The sequence below is a fragment of the Anabrus simplex genome, chromosome 7 (genome assembly GCF_040414725.1).
Source record: "Anabrus simplex isolate iqAnaSimp1 chromosome 7, ASM4041472v1, whole genome shotgun sequence".
Lineage (NCBI taxonomy): Eukaryota > Metazoa > Arthropoda > Insecta > Orthoptera > Tettigoniidae > Anabrus > Anabrus simplex.
This window is the reverse complement of record NC_090271.1, coordinates 285,274,336-285,291,274: the sequence shown is the minus strand read 5'-3', so window position 1 is coordinate 285,291,274 and position 16,939 is coordinate 285,274,336. Positions and strand designations below refer to the sequence as shown.

At 40.6% G+C, this 16,939-nt stretch overlaps 1 long non-coding RNA gene across 1 annotated transcript in view; it reads left to right on the top strand.

Annotated features, from left to right (window-relative positions):
- Positions 1-16,545, top strand: part of LOC136877110 (uncharacterized) — a 37,522-nt gene extending 20,977 nt beyond the window's left edge. The window contains exon 3 of the long non-coding RNA XR_011018573.1: positions 16,410-16,545. This is a non-coding gene — a long non-coding RNA (uncharacterized lncRNA). The remainder of the gene's footprint in view (positions 1-16,409) is intronic.
- The last annotated feature ends 394 nt before the right edge of the window (positions 16,546-16,939 follow it).

Sequence of the window (16,939 nt, the reverse complement as noted above, 5' to 3'; positions counted from 1 at the left end):
CACCCAGCCCGCCGGGAATCGAACCCGGGACCGTCTGAACCGAAGGCCAGTACGCTGACCGTTCAGCCACCGAGTCGGACATAAAATACATTAACAGTCCATTTAGAATTTCCAGTCACTTTATAGATAGCCATTTCTACTCTCAAAGACAGGCTTATGTACTAGTTAAATTATACATTTCTAAACTTTAAGTCTTATAATGAAATTATTCACTTAAATATAACTTATTAGGACCTGAAATTACAAACATTGACACTTAAATGTTGCAATAACATCACTAATTACCAGGGACAACGATAATGTTACGAAACAGAAGAATTAATACAGTAACACATGATGTGTCATGAAATAATTGTTTACTGGGAACTTTTTTCCCGGGCCGATACCCCCTGCTGCTTTAAGCGATAATCTTCAAGGTTTCTCTGGTAAGATATGCACGGTTTTATGTCCTACGTAAGTTAAACATTGCTGCCTTAGTCTTCACATTAAGTTTGGAGAAAATAGACATGATGCGCACAGTCATCTATGTTATATTCCTGGTTGTTCTTGTCAGCTGCATCCATGGAGCGCCCACTGATGATGGCACACATGACGACGATGAAGACACCTTACTACCATTTGATGACTTCCTTGACCTCGTGGCGAAGATATTATTACGTGAGTAGACGATTTGGTCGACATTCATATAGTAATTGCTTTTACTACGTCGCTGTCAATATAGGAAGAGGAGTTAGGGATTGGAATCATTTCCAAATTCTTTGATACTATTTACGAAAAGACGAGGTAAACAACTGATGGGGAATCTGGTAGGGCGACTGCCCTAAATGCAGATCAGAGGTGATTGAAATGATTTAATCTATATAAATACCGTTTTAGGTGGTCCACTGTCTCTAATTTCGTTTATTTTGCTAATTTTTCGGATATCTATCCATTTTAGGTGACCCAGTCGCGCGATTTCCCCAAATCGCCCAGACCGGTTAGCTAATAAATACAACAAATGTGGTAGCACACATCACTAAAACAGCACAACAAGAAGGGAATTACAACAAATTAGAACTTACAATATACAGTGCAGGTGTTGACTACCCCGTGTAAACTGGTTACGGTATTAGAACTTGCTTAACTACTCCAAGAGCAAACATAATGCCATTTAACTAACCAAAGTAATTTATTTAAAATATTTATCTAATTTAAAAAAGTGCATCCCCAGAGGAAATATAAATTTTAAAAATAATTACCAAGCGTGCATAGGAATCGGCCGATACCCCACAAAGGTTTAAAATAAAAATTACAACTACTTTAGCAAATTTACTCAAACTTCACAGACCTCGGTCTTACATATCAATAATTTCCAAACGTCTTCTTTAAATGGAGTTTACAATTTTCATAATTTCAAAGGTCATACTAATTTTTCCACTTCAAAATTAGTTAAATTTAATCTGATCGAAAACCTACTTCTCGAGGAGTTCTCACAAGGAAGGTCGTTCCAACATACTGAAAGGGCAAATTAAATATAAGGTGACACACTACAACCATAGTAAAAATAGGTAAGAATTAACACCAAGGAAACAAACAGAAATAACTAAAAGAAATAATATCAGGTGACACCGCCAAAACAAACTAATCGCCACAAAACAATAATCATCATCAACGAGATGGGCCGACGCCGTAATTACTCGGTTGACCCAATCACAGGGCACGAGCCCAACAATGCAAATAAAAATGAAAGGAAAGAAGAAAAATTAGACGGTAACTCAAGGTTCAACTATAAGTAGGAAAAATAAATAAATTAAGCCACAGAAGGAAATGGGGAATAGTTGCAGTCACTTAAGTCCCTGTGAGAACTTCCTAAGTTACCTTGCCTCGGACAATTAAAGTGTTACCAAATGAGATGAGGAAAAATCCGAATAACACAATAGTAACATAATTAAAATTACAGAATTAGCTTGATCCAAAACCTAAACTTGTAGAGATACCACATTTCGTAGTTCCAAAAATTTCTGTAATTGTTAGCGCTCAAGCAAAAGTCAGTTCTTAAAGAAATCGAAAAACACGGTTTTCAAACTGTTCGTATGCCAAATGCAAATTCATCCATTTTGAATAAGATCCATCACAGTTGAAGAGGGGAAATGCCCCGCGTGAAGACACTCCAGAATAATAATATCATGCAGAACTTACAATCTTGATATATGGTCGAGGTATCCAATGCAGGTGTAACACTTATGACCACGAGGCTTGTGAGTCACATAATTCAAGTCACAACTAGAATAAAATTTGGAGGATGTATCAGTTACGAAGAGAAAATAAAACAAACAAACCACTTCGGGTTATAAACCCGGACGGACAGTCGTAATTATCCGTTATCCATTTTATAACTGGATTTCACGGCGTACAACCAACACCAAGCGCAGCGAACCTCCATCTTAAGGCTCGCTCCCATCTAGTGGAATCGAATCGAATCGAATCGAACAGCCGAAATTTCCACTCGACCGCTCACAATCTAGCGGAACAGAATCGAATGGGATTCTACGGGGAACTTCAGGCTTGCAATGGACAATCTGATAGAAGGTGTGAGGGAGCAGGAAATTACGAGAGATCGGAGAAGTTTCTGGGTGCATGAAGGTAACAAGAGAGCCGAAAGAAGACTATTCAAACTTATTTGAATGTAAGTAAGTGAGTAACTCGTCTTTATTCGTGGCGAAGTTAGGGTTCAAGGCCCTCTCTTACACTTGACCACAATATTTAAAATAATTAACATACGTACAGTATAATATTTAAATACAACAAATCTTTCTAAAATAATATAGTACTAATAGAAAATATGGAGATTGTAATAAAAAACGATTATAGAATGTACAACACGACAATCTAAATGTACATGATAATAAATATAAAACGAACACTAATGGTAATAAGAGACGGAAACACAGTAACAACCTATAACTAGCGAATATATTTCTAATTTTTATGAAAATATGCTCATTCACGCACTCATTCACACTACACATATCGAAAAGTCAGCTAGAAGTATTCAGAAAGTGATTTCGGCAATCCATCTTAAATCTCCTACGAGAACGCAAATCCCTAATGTTAGCAGGGAGAGTATTCCACAGCCTCGCGGCAATGACTTCAAAGGAGCGGTTGTAGGTCCTGTTGTGACTGAGTGACTGTTTATTGCGCGATGAAGCTAAGTCTTGGCGGTAGGCCTACTTCAGAGTTACTGTATTGCAATTTCAACAACTATTTCAGATAGTAGAATTTAACAGAAAAGTTCAATTTTACAGGAGGAAATGCTACCTCAGATGCATTGGGAGTCCGTGATCACTTTTAAAACAACTTTAAAGCAGCAGATTGTGTCCTGTGGCAGGATGAAATCATTAATCGAGGTAGCCTCAACATTATTTTTTTACAATTTTCTTTACGTCGCACCGACACAGATAGGTCTTATGGCTACGATGGGATAGGAAAGGGATAGGACCGTGGCGTTAATTAAGGTACCGGTACAGGCCGAGCATTTGCCTGGTGTGAAAAATGGGGAAACCACGGAAAATCATCTTCAGCGCTGCCGACATTGGGTTCGAACCCACTATCTCCCGAATGAAAACTCATACCTACGCGACTCTAACCACACGGCCAACTCTCTGTAACATTAATTAAAGACCGTGAAGTGTATTTATCGTCCACAACAGAGCTATTTAGTATACAGTAGCCTACTATTTGTTACGGACACATATACGACAGTTTGAAACCTAGGGTATGCCACTTAGAAATCGTTCACTGTAAATTAATAAACACTTATATATAGATCCCATATGAGATGTGGTGTCAAGTATCGTATTGATATACCGTATGTGGACTCCAACATAACATGATTTTGTGATGAAGTCAACAAAAATCATGAAATAAATTGTATATAGACTACAGCATCCTACCACAAAATTGAATATTCTAGTAATTTTGGTTTTTCATAGTCTTGCTTATTTCCTCCCAGACATTCTTTTATGCGTTGTTGTAGTAATGCTCGTGGGTCTTGTAGTAGAGGAAATTATATTTTTGAATTAAACTGGTAAGTTTTTGCGCGTCTTATATTAATAAATTAAATAAACTAACACAAAACAGAATGTTCCCGACCGTATCCAAGAAACAGCTGACTTTCCGGCTGAAGCTGATACACATTTGCCGCCAAACGGTCGTCCGAAAGATCTCGACCCGACCGTCTATGAAGTTGCACGAATCTTGATAATTCTGTTCGATTCCACTCCGCTAATCGAAAAGTATTCTTGGCAGAGAATCCTGTTCCGTTCGGTTCGATTCGATTCGACTCGTGGCAAACGCAATCTCTATCTCCCATTTAAACAAATTCTGCTCGGTTCGATTGATTCCATTTCACTAAGTGGGAGCGGGCCTTTGCACAGCCAGCGACCTACTTATTCCTCCTTACCAGCACACAGTCCGGCTCCATGGGTAAATGGTTAGCGTACTGGCCTCTGGTCACAGGAGTCCCAGGTTCGATTCCCGGCAGGGTCGGGAATTTTAACCATCATTGGTTAATTTCGCTGGCACGGGGGCTGGGTGTATGTGTCGTCTTCATCATCATTTCATCCTCATCGCGACGCGCAGGTCGCCTACGGGAGTCAAATCAAAAGACCTGCACCTGGCGAGCCGAACATGTCCTCGGACACTCCCGGCACTAAAAGCCATACACCATTTCCATTTACCAGGACACACTTCACTGATTTGGCTACGCCAGGGAAGGTGCGCGCGCATGCCGCGCTAAGAATGAGGAGATCTGACAGCAAAGTTTATGACTGCTCCGAGGGAGTGCAGCGGCGACCAGACACACAATCAGAATACAATAATTGCCGAAAATATAATCAAAGCCCAAGCTAGTAGAAGTTCCATTTCAAGTACTAATATGAGTAGTGCGTGTTTTTGGGATCGCTGATAAAATAATTTAAGTCAATACTTTGAAAAAAAAAAAAAAAGTTCAGTTTCACGAATTTCAATGGTAGAGGTACTAAGTCGAAAAAGATAATGAAGGAGGCGTTATTCACTTTAATTCCGTCGCATAGGTCAACTCAAGACCTTATCAGTGGTTTTTAACTTTCGTGTGCGTTTGTCCGTCTGTTCCACCATCACGGCAAAACGGCTCGATAGATCTCGACCAAACATCATATTTAGAGTATACTCATCCAGGAACAGGTTTAGATATGCGTATGATTTAAAAATTAATGAATAGACAGGGAGTTTATATGAAAACCAGACGAGGTTTATCAATTTTCTTTTATAGTATTGATTTTCTGTAAAATCCGAAGCTTCTCTTAATTTTAAACAACTTTAGTAATTTACATTATTTCGCTTACTCTTCAAATGACGGAGAAAACTACTATTTTATGTGGGTTTCATGCTCTGCACTGAGTGACCGACAACGAACCCACCGGTTACCATGGTAACGTCTCTGGCTGCTTGCCAGCAGGGACTGCTGTAATACCGTTATCGTCGTCTTTACTGTAAAGTGGTTGTTGCAAGAGAGACACCAAGCTTCTGTGGTGTATTTCTCTCTTTATAATGAAAACTCCCCATCACTATTGTGAATGGCATTAGGCAAGTGAGCCTCTACTATAGCAGAAAATCCCGAACTCTACTGTGAATAGCAGTAGGAAACGTGACCTGCCATTATCATTAAAACTTTCCAACGCGCACCGTACATCGGGAGCAACGTACGCGGTCCTCCCCGTAGTGTTTCTCGGATAACGCTAAGAGACATGTAATTTAATATAATCTTTCTCACTGCTTGTACAGTAATTTAGGTAAAAGTAAGCTTGCATGCGGGAGATAGTGGGTTCGAATCCCACTGTCGGCAGCCCTAACCATGGTTTCCCATTTTCACACCAGACAAAAGATGGCTGGGGCTCTACTTTAATTAAGGCCAAGGCCGCTTCCTCCCCACTCCTAGGCCTTTCATATCCCATCGTCGCCATACGACCTATCTGTGTCGGTGTGACGTAAAGCAAATGTAAATAAATAAATAAATAAATAAATAAATAAATAAATAAATAAATAAATAAATAAATAAATAAATAAATGAACGGTTTAATACTGAAGATGTAAGACAGAATAACATGTCTGCAATGTGATTGTTTGTGTGAATTAAACAGGAGGCAGTGAGTAACACCGGGACGTTTTATTAATTAAATGCTTTGATGTCTAAACACAATTCGTACACTCAGATTTAGCCATACAAGAATTTCCACACATTTCCTTTAATCGAGTAGTGTCTGTTCAAAAGGAGCTGTTTCCACCCCCCACCCCCCCACACCCCCAAAAATTGGTATTTCGTCCACAGCTATTACAGTACAGTAGTTGAGCATTGTTGATTGCCATGCGCAATTCAGACCAGAAAGATTTAATTCCTTAAAAGTTATACCAAACCTGAACATGGGTACGTTCAATGTGCTTTTTATTTTATGTTTGTTGCACTTTTCCCACATCTTTCTTAAGGTGAAAATAGCAGCTTTTGAAGAGACACTTCTCATACCTGTTATGTTATTGTATATTGTAAAAGACCGCATTGCTGTTGCTGATCATGCCCTAACACCTGGTCATGATGTCTTGTTCCAAGAAGTGGATGTTCTCGACCGTATAAAGCGACATCGCCCAAGAATTATCAGGGAGGCGGTTGAAATACGTAAACATCCAGATAATTTCAACCGCGATGCAGGTTACAACCTCAATGAATCATGGCTACCTATTATCAGAACCATTAGAGAGTAATGCTTTACTATTGCCATTCGTTGTCTCTAGCATGGGGCTAAAATGGCGTCCCATTTATAATTAGGGCACCATTTCAAGTTCCTTGTTACTTTCTCCTAGCAACCTTTCATTGGTCGTTGTCGTTTCATTACCTGTTGTCTCCTGATGAAGAAAGGCAAGATTCCTTTCGAAACGCGTAGAGTGTGTTTACAATTAATTACACGGCCTAAGCCCAAAAAGATACCTCATGAATTAATTCCAATATTTATCCATTTATAGGATTTTAGTTGTTTTCAAACAAATTCATACTACTGAAGGACTTATTAATGAAGAAGCTGTCAAGTGCAGATGTGAAGTGTAAGTGGGGTTAAGGTTGCTACGAAAGAACAATATTTCATTGGCGCCTGTATTAACACATGTAGTATTAAAAGCGTTACTGAAATAATTATTTTGAAAAATGAAAGGGAAATAAAATATTAAAGCAAGTGTTAAATTATATTTGAAGTTATTTAAACACAAAATACGACTGGTTTAGATCATACCTGGATAAACGACCTCACTTTGTTGAAATGAAGAATGTATTCGTAACTTCTAAACACATGCTAGTACAGAAATCCAGCAAACTCTTCCCATTCCTATCACAATAGCTTTCAGATCTTCCCCACATTTACCAATCACCCTTTCGAATCCTTCAGTTCTTTTTCCAACTGTCACAATGAAATCGCCCATTATCACTATCCTATCCTTGCTGTTGACCTTGACTACGATGTCACTCAATGCTTCATAAGACTTGTCAACTTCATTCTCATCTGCACGCTCACATAGTGAATACACGGAGACAATTCTCGTCCTAATTCCTCCAACTGACAAATCTACAAACATCATTCGCTCATTTACGTTCCTAACAGAAACTATGTTGCGTGCAATGGTATTCCCGATGAACAGACCTACCCCACACTCTGTCCTTCCATCATTAACACCCGTCAAGTACACTTGATAATCCCCTATCTCTTCCTCGTTATCTCCCGTCACCCGAATAGCATTTACCCCTAGCACATCCAGATGCATCCTCTTCGCTGACTCAGCCAGTTCCATAAGCCTCATTAATATTGATAGCTTCCCATCGGATTCCATTTCGTTCGCCAAGTTGTTTCCAAGGATTCCATCGCCTGTCAAATGGTAGTGGGACTCCGTTACTCCCATAGGACCTAGGCTTGTTTAAAATATTCTGAGCTCGGTAAATTCACGAAGCAGTATGCTACCCAACGTACATACAGTCCAAGTGATGATCTCCCCTCTAACGGGTGAGGGACCACCGGTGGATTGTATAGTCCTAGCCGCCTGAGCACAAGGAGAGCCACGACTCAGAATATGTCCGAGATGCCCACTACTATTCCGTAGCAACTGGTATCCTGACTCCCAGGACCACTTACTAGGCCACTCAGCTGTTGCCCATGGTTCACGAACTCGGACGTGATTTTAGTAACCCACACCATGCACCATTATTATTATTATTATTATTATTATTATTATTATTATTATTATTATTATTGTGTCCGACTCGTTTTCTGAACGGTCAGCGTACTGGCCTTCGGTTCAGAGGGTCCCGGATTCGATTCCCGGCCGGGTCGGGGATTTAAACCTTAATTGGTTAATTCCAGTGGCACGGGGGCTGGGAGTATGTGTTGTCTTCATCATCATTTCATCCTCATCACGACGCGCAGGTCACCTACGGGAGTCAGATAGAAAGACCTGCACCTGGTGAGCCGAAACCGACCTGGGATATCCCGGCACTAAAAGCCATACGACATTCATTGCATTAGTATTGTTATTCGAACCTAGCAGGGGTACTCGGATTATTGAATGTGGGAAAAAGACCGTTCGACACTCAATGCCGTACTGTGTCGTCGTGTAAAAGATCAGTTGTGACAAATTTCGGATTTACGCACAGTGAAGCATCTAGTGATGACAGAGGGAAGCACTCACAACGGTAAAGCATTCATAAATTCAGACTTTCATTATTCGAGAAGGAGGTCGGGGGTAACAGAGTGGGTCTAGGCCTACACATGTTTACTGCAGGTCCATGGCCCGACAGCTCTGCACTCCGACCGACCAACCGAGCAGAGGAGGAGTGCCCGCGACTCTGCCGTGGATCTAGGGCTCTGTATTTGGGAGACGGAGAAAGGCTTGTCCACACCGTGGGTTGTCCTGAGAATGGTTTTCCGTGGTATTCCATTCTCCTGCACTGAGGCGAATGCCGGGATAGTTCTTAATATAGTCCACGGCCGCCAAACACCTCACCTTTCCGAACATCCCCATCACCGTATCACATCTCACTGAACTGAGAGACGGCGTTTCCGTCTAGGTGGTGAACAGACGAGATATTTTTTGAAGATGTGAAACCAAGTTCTCTGTGAAACGTAAAATTATTCACATGTTTTCTTGACACGGCAAAACCCAAAAGGTTATTATCATGTCTATAAGTTACTTCTATTATTTCCCTCTATTCAATGTTAATAGAGGATGGTTGCCCAGTAGTACCTCCACTTAAACAGTAATCACCACCCCTTAGTACATGAAATATGTAGTTATTATTTTCACGTTACAATACAACAATTACTATTCGTAAGGTAAACATGTATAAAACATGTGTTAGCAGAAATCTTTTACACTGTATGACAGCGTGGCGAATGAACATTTTTCTCCTGTCAATTACCTGACCACCTCTGCTAGTCTTAAAGCAATAATCTTGGGATCCGTAACCTATAATCTACCACTAATCTACAGAGAAAGAAGTGATTATAGGTGAAATTACTTGACAATCACCTGAATTTTGATAGATTAATTCTTTGTGTATCGTATTTTCTGAATTAGTTATACTTTTGTATGGAACGTGCAATATCATTGCAATATAATTATCTAATCGGAAACCATCTCTATCGTGTCAGATAAGTCGAATAATATAAATATTATAAAGAGATTAAATTATTAAACTGGAAATATGAAATTGATAAAGAATTTGTTAATTTCCGGTGACTAACGAAATTTAAATATACCTTACTGCGAACTGAAATTACAAACCTTGAAGATGAAATGTTATAATAAAATTATTAATTTCCAGGGTCTAACGATAATGTTACGAAAGAGTAGAATTAATGACACGTGGTGATTCATGAAATAAGTGTTCATTGGGAACTTTCTTTCACAGCCAATGCCCCTATGTAATTGATTCTCGTTCCTGCTTTGCACGATAATTTTCAAGGTTTACTCTGATAACACGTGCACTGTTTAAAGTCCCAAGTAACGTCATCACTGCTGTCTTAGTCTTCATGTACGTTTGGAGAAACTGGACATCATGCGCACGGTCGTCGTCTATGTTATATTCCTAGTTGTTCTCCTCAGTTGCATTCAGGGAGCGCCCACAGATGGCAGTACAAATGTCGAGAGTCAAAAAACCAAATTAACACTTAATGACTTCATCGACGACTGCATGAAGGCCTTAACACCGTGGTTAGTGAAGTGGGGTCCTGATCTCGTGGTAAGTAGACGACTTGGTCAATATTCAAATCAGGGGCGTAGCCAACGGGGGGAGGGGATGTTACTGGGGGTTAGAACACCCTCCACGGAACTTTTACAGAAGGAAATAAACAGAAACTGGCAATAAACAAATGAAAGACGACTAAGGGGATTGGCTCTTTTAAAAATCCCAGAGACATAATTGTAAAACCAACAGATCTCTTGAATCAATTTTCAAAGAAGCCTCCAAAGTTGGATTTTAGATTGTCAAACTCTTGAACTTGATCATATCGTTCTTGTTCTGTATTTTAATGTAATATTTTGTAGTGTACTGTAATCTGAATATCAACATAATTTACTTGTATCAGTGTCCTTATGATGACACTCATGTATGGGCGCCCCATACACGCACAAGCATCTCCACTATGTTCTATCGTCATTTTGTAACTATAACACCCCACCCCCACCCTATCGGTCGATCCTGGCTACATACTGATTCAAATAGTAACTGAGTTCAGTACGTCATCGACAAGACGCCATGTTGGGTCTGCAATCATATTTCATCACGTGGAGATTTGAATGCGTGGGTGTAACATAATAGCTTTCATACTTGTAGATATACCGCTACTACATTCGTGAGGTCTGTATAAATAATATTGACTATGTTAAGGAATAAATGAAGGAAAATTAGTAATATATGTAGTCAACTTCTGGTGTAAATATGTACATGCAGACCATGTTTGTCACATGTCTCAAAAGTGCAATGCCACGCTGTTCACAATTGTAGATGAACATATTAATGATAGGCCTATATTTATTTATTTATTTGTTTATTTATTTGTTTATTTATTTACTGACTGATAGATCGCTTAATTCACTGATACTTTATATATCCTGGAAAGACTAACGCTACGCGACATTTTATTTTTAACACGATAATATAAGGCTGAGTATTATATTTACAAACATTATTACGAAGCATTCCTAATTTAGTAGTAATGGAGAAAATATAGAAAATATAGGGACTGAGAATATTTTATTTCCATTTATCTCTTTTTTTAAATGAGGAATTTTTCTTTGACCGTTATTGCCGGGTGCCAGCTGCTGAAGTAAAGTCTCCTAAAGAAGGAAGGAAGCCACTCATATCTGACGAGGAACAAGGCATTTACGAACATTATTTGCAATAATCTGTGGTTACGCATAACCAGAAATATTCCTGAACTTTAGGACTAATGTAGACATAGAATATTTACGCAGATATTCTGAAAAAAGTTATCCACAATATGCGCTTGCAAAAATCAATAAACCTCTTAAGTCTTCTGGATTACATCTAGAGAAACTTATTGTACCAGATGTAAAGCTGCAGGCACATAATATAGGAATGCTCCCCCCGCCCAGGCTAGGGCCAACAGACATTGACAGAAACTTAATGGAAGGTAATTAATTGCTGTTGATGCAGTCCTTGATGCCATTCATTGAAACCTAACACGTAGTGTTTCCTTTTAGTTGGAGCAGCAGAAAAAGTAAAAACCTTCCTTTACCCCACATTGCATCATATAATCAGAGGAAATGGGCATCAAGCTACCCCAGTAGTGTCTACTGAAACAGCAGTTATAATTTTACCTGGAGGAAGAATTTCTTATTCGAAAAACCATTGGTTCTGAAATTAATTCTACCTGCTACCTAAAACCAAACATACTTGCAGAAAAATCTAAAATACACAATTAAGAATATACATATCCACTGATGCATGTGTATGTTTAGTATTCGACGGACTTCTAAAAGACCTCATTGAATGTGGCGAAATTTTTGGTAGTAAAATAATATTTCAGGGTGAGTATTTCCATCGACTTCGGTTCGGAAGGCGAAGGCTTCTACCGTCCAACCCACTCAGCCCAGTCGACAAAATATTATTATTATTATTATTATTATTATTATTATTATTATTATTATTATTATTATTATTATTATTATTATTATTATTATTGTTATTATTATTTACTCCATACTAGAACAAACACTTTCCTCATGAGGAGGTTACCAGGGAGGACAAAGCATACCAGTACAATTTATGCTTTGCTGTCTAGTTGGTGTCTTAGTTTTGAAGGAGAAATTTCCAGAACTGACATTCTTTAAAGAAAGGTCGAAATTAGGATAGAATTTCTCAAATTTCTTAGGAATTGTTCGCTTGCTCCGATAAGCAGAGACTTATATGTTCCGAAATCCATATTTTAAGTGATTTTTTTAAAATTTGCTTTGCGACGCATCGGCACAGATATAGATCTTTCGGCGACGATGGGACAGTAAAGGGCTAGGAGTGGGATGGAAGTGGCCGTGGCTTTAATTAAGGTACAGTCCCGGCATTTTCCTTGTAATAATAATGGTTTGTGGCCTCTGTAGGGTCCTGGTGCTTGTCTTTCGAGCAGACGCCGTATAGGCGACCTGGGCGTCTGTGAGGATAGGGCCTGATCTACGATGATGAATTTTAATGATGAAGACGGCAGAAGTATCCAGCCCCCGAGCCATCGGAATTAACAAATCAAAGATAAATTCCCCGACCAGGTCGGGAATCGAACCCGAGACTCCTCGACCAAAGGCCAGAACGCTAACTATTTATCCATGTAGCCGGAGGTGTGAAAATTAGAAACGACGGAAAACCATCTTCAGGAATGCCGAAAATTGGGCTCGAACCCACTATCTCCTGACGATTTTTATTTAGCGAATGTCTTTTAGTGCCAGGAGTAACCGAGGGCTTGTTCAGCTCGCTGTTACAGGGTTTTTGACATCCATGGGCGACCAGCGTGCCTGGGTGCGAGATGATGACAATAATGTTTTTTTTTGCTAGGGGCTTTACGTCGCACCGACACAGATAGGTCTTATGGCGACGATGGGATATGAAAAGCCTAGGAGTTGGAAGGAAGCGGCCGTGGCCTTAATTAAGGTACAGCCAGAGCATTTGCCTGGTGTGAAAATGGGAAACCACGGAAAACCATCTTCAGGGCTGCCGATAGTGGGATTCGAACCTACTATCTCCCGGATGCAAGCTCACAGCCGCGCGCCTCTACGCGCACGGCCAACTCGCCCGGTGACAATAATGTAAGGAGAGGGGTGAAGCCCTGTGTCGGTACGCATATCCTACTCCTATCGTATGACACGATATAACACCAAGGGGTATGCTTTAAGGCTTAACGTCTCCATGACATTCCCTCACTCCATATGAACACTGCCCAGAGGTTCAGAACTGACTGCAGGCTTTTGACATGCAATGCAATGATTAGATATTGTATACCACCTCTCCTATTCTATTGTGATGAGAAAATTTCTTCCAACAACGGAACTCGAACCCGTTACCCACGGTGTCAGACCATAACGCCTTGACGTTCGTGGCCACAAGGCGGGCAAATGAAATGGTCGGATCGTAATATCCTTTTCACCAATGACCTCACTAGATTGAATGGCGTGAGACTCAAACACGACTGCTGGAATGATGATATAAGCATCTGTTTGGTCGCTGAAGTCTATCATGTCTATCCTGCGGGTACTAGCGCCGATCGACAAGCCGTGAACTTCTTCATGCACGGTGTAACCAGTATCTCTTAGCGCATGAACAATGTTGTTTCGTATCACATGGTGTGTAGATAAGCGCAAGATCTGACCGTGTTCGCGGTATCCAAGGACATGGGAAAGGGTTTCTACCTCATTGTAGCTATGCCTGGCACAGCTCGAAATGTCGCGATGTTAGCTGTCAGCATTAAAACGCCCCACTACTCACTACATTCTAAAACAATATGACGGGTTACCCGGCAATTTTCTGGAGGGTGCTCTTGAAGAGAGCAATGCCTTTACCTTTCTGAGAAGTTGACACCAGTTCCAGAACTCCAGATCTCTCAGAGTATCTCTTATTCTTCGCGAATCCAGGAGACCATCATTACATTGTCACATAGCATTAAGCGATCTTTTTAAAGGCATTTATTATTATGCTCCTCACTGAGTTACTTACTACCTAATAAGAATCCTGTCCCTACTTCGGGAGTTTTAATCTGTGTACAACAGCTTTCCACTGCATCATGAAAAGCCTTTGAAATTGCGGTGAGTGTTATATCATACTCTCAGGCATGTCGGAAGCTTAAGGATCTCCTTTAGAGTGCATTTGATCATATTTCCATGGTCTTCAACAAATTTGAGTGGGATACTGTTCAAGGACACTGTCTGAAGGCTGTACACCAGCCTTGGACAGGCAGAAGAATTAAGCAGGAAGAAGTTATTTTTCTTTTTGGTTTAAATTCGCACCAACACATCGAAGCTAGGATTTGGAAGGTAGCAAACCTCGCCTTAATATTAAGGTAGAAGTCCAGCATTGCCTGGTGTGAAAATGGGAAACCACGGAGAAAACATCTTCTGGGCTGCCGACGGTGGAATTCGAAACCACCACTATGCCGAATAAAAGCTTACAGCTGTGAGACCCTAACCGCACAGCCAACTCGCTCGGTGACGAAATTCTGATCGAGCTGAAGTAGAGAAGATGACAGAGACTGCAATTGCTCTTATTTCTATAAATGTCTTCATATATATGCTTTACTTCATTATTGTATTTAAAGAATACAGGCTCCGCCATGTAGAAATAGCGTGCTTGCCCCTTACCCGGATGTCCTGGGTTCGATTCTTGGTCAGATCAGAGATTTTTATCTGGATTTGGGGGCTGGTTCGAGGTCTATTTAGCCTATGTGATTACAGCTGAGTAGCTACCTGACGGTGAGATAGCGGCCTCGGTCTAGAAAGCTAAGATTAACGGCCGAGAGGACTCGTCGTACCGATCATACGGCACCTCATAATCTGCAGGCCTTTGGTCAGAGCAGTGGTCGCTTGGTAGGCCATGGGGTTGTCGTGCTATGGGGTTTGGTTTTTTATTTAGGACATTTTTTGTATTATGCATACATGTATTCATACAGCAGGGTAGGAGTTTTCTTTTCTTTCTTTCTTAATCTGCTTACCCTCCAGGGTTGGTTTTTCCCTCGGACTCAGCGAGGGATCCCACCTCTACCGCCTCAAGGGCAGTGTCCTGCAGCGTGAGACATTGGGTCGGGGGATACAACTGGGGAGAATGACCACTACCTCACCCAGGCGGCCTCACTTGCTATGCTGAACAGGGGCCTTGGTGGGGGATATGAAGATTGGAAAGGATACGCAAGGAAGAGGGAAGGAGGCGGCCGTGGCCTTAAGTTAGGCACCATTCCGGCATTTGCCTGGAGGAGGAGTGGGAAACCACGGATAAACACTTCCAGGATGGCTGAAGTGGGAATCGAACCCGGGCCTCCGGGGGTGGCAGATAATCACACTAACCACTACACCACAGAGGCGGACTAGGGTAGGAGTTATTCATGTTATTTATGTGCAGTATTTACTGGTGAAGTGTTAGGCACCGACAAGTGTCTCTATCTTTGCCGGTAAAATACATCATCTATCTATATATATTTAGATGGCGTCTACTCTTCTGTGCTGTGGTTAGTGAGATTTGTTTTGGACCAGAGTGACCTGAGTTAGATTTGCAGCTAGGCTGTGGAATTTTAACAATGGCAGGCCAATCTTCTTGGCCAGGGGAATAGATGTGTGTTCTGTCTTTCGTACCTCTACCCTACTCAACAACTTATTACACTGGAATGACAAACGACGCTCTCTCTCATCAGATATTCTGACATGGTATGTCAGGTCCGCAAAGTTAGAATACTTGCCAATATTGGGATGCCACGTGTCAGCGTAACGGTCTGATGGCCGGAATCTTTGAGTGGAAAGAGGATTTGGGGGCGTACGACCCCAGGTTATGACCGCGAACTATTAGCGAGCTGAGGTTGGGTGCATTGGACCTTCCATTGAGGTGAAAGGCTGAATTAATTGTATATATGGTGAGGAAAGCAAAGGGGATCTACGGGCTTAAGCCCCCATGTCTCGTCCGCGATGTGTTAGCGAGCTGATGTTGATCAGCAGATAGTGAACTTCTACCTTACTTTTAGTTTACTAACATTGTTCATGAATCTTCTATATTTCTCTTTCCCAGAATATGCCACATACTGTAAATTCTGTTAAATAGCGCCCGGAGGAACTTGGTAAAGAAGAGTGATATATTTTTAATTTTTCTTTTACAGGAAACGATGCTGAACAACATGAATAATCTTCCTGCCAACAATGAACTTTAGTGTTGTGTCCATATCAACAGAGATCGTAACTTGTACAAGTGTGTATTTTCATTGCAGTTCATAAATATATTGGAAGTTACAAACACATCACTTGATTTTTCCTTTCATCCATTTTTATATTCTATTAATATGCATTTTGTAAGTGTATCCAGTATTTACTATTTTATAAAGTAAATTGTGAAGGAAATGAGTGAAATAGTTGTGCGTTAAGACAATTTCAGAAAGCATACTTATCATTTGGATGCCGTTATGCATCAGTAGACTAAGCGCCATTTGATGAAAATTGAGATTTTAGCGCCATCTTGTAGAGGAAGGCTTGAACTATTTATAAAAAAATCCCCACTGCATTACAAGAGGCCGTTAGTTGTTAGTAAACAGAAAACCTAAGCGACAAAGCGGAAATCAGTAAAAACGTAAATTGCATCAGTAGACTATGCGACTTTCCAGTCTGCATCATTGGATCAAGCGCCACATTCCTC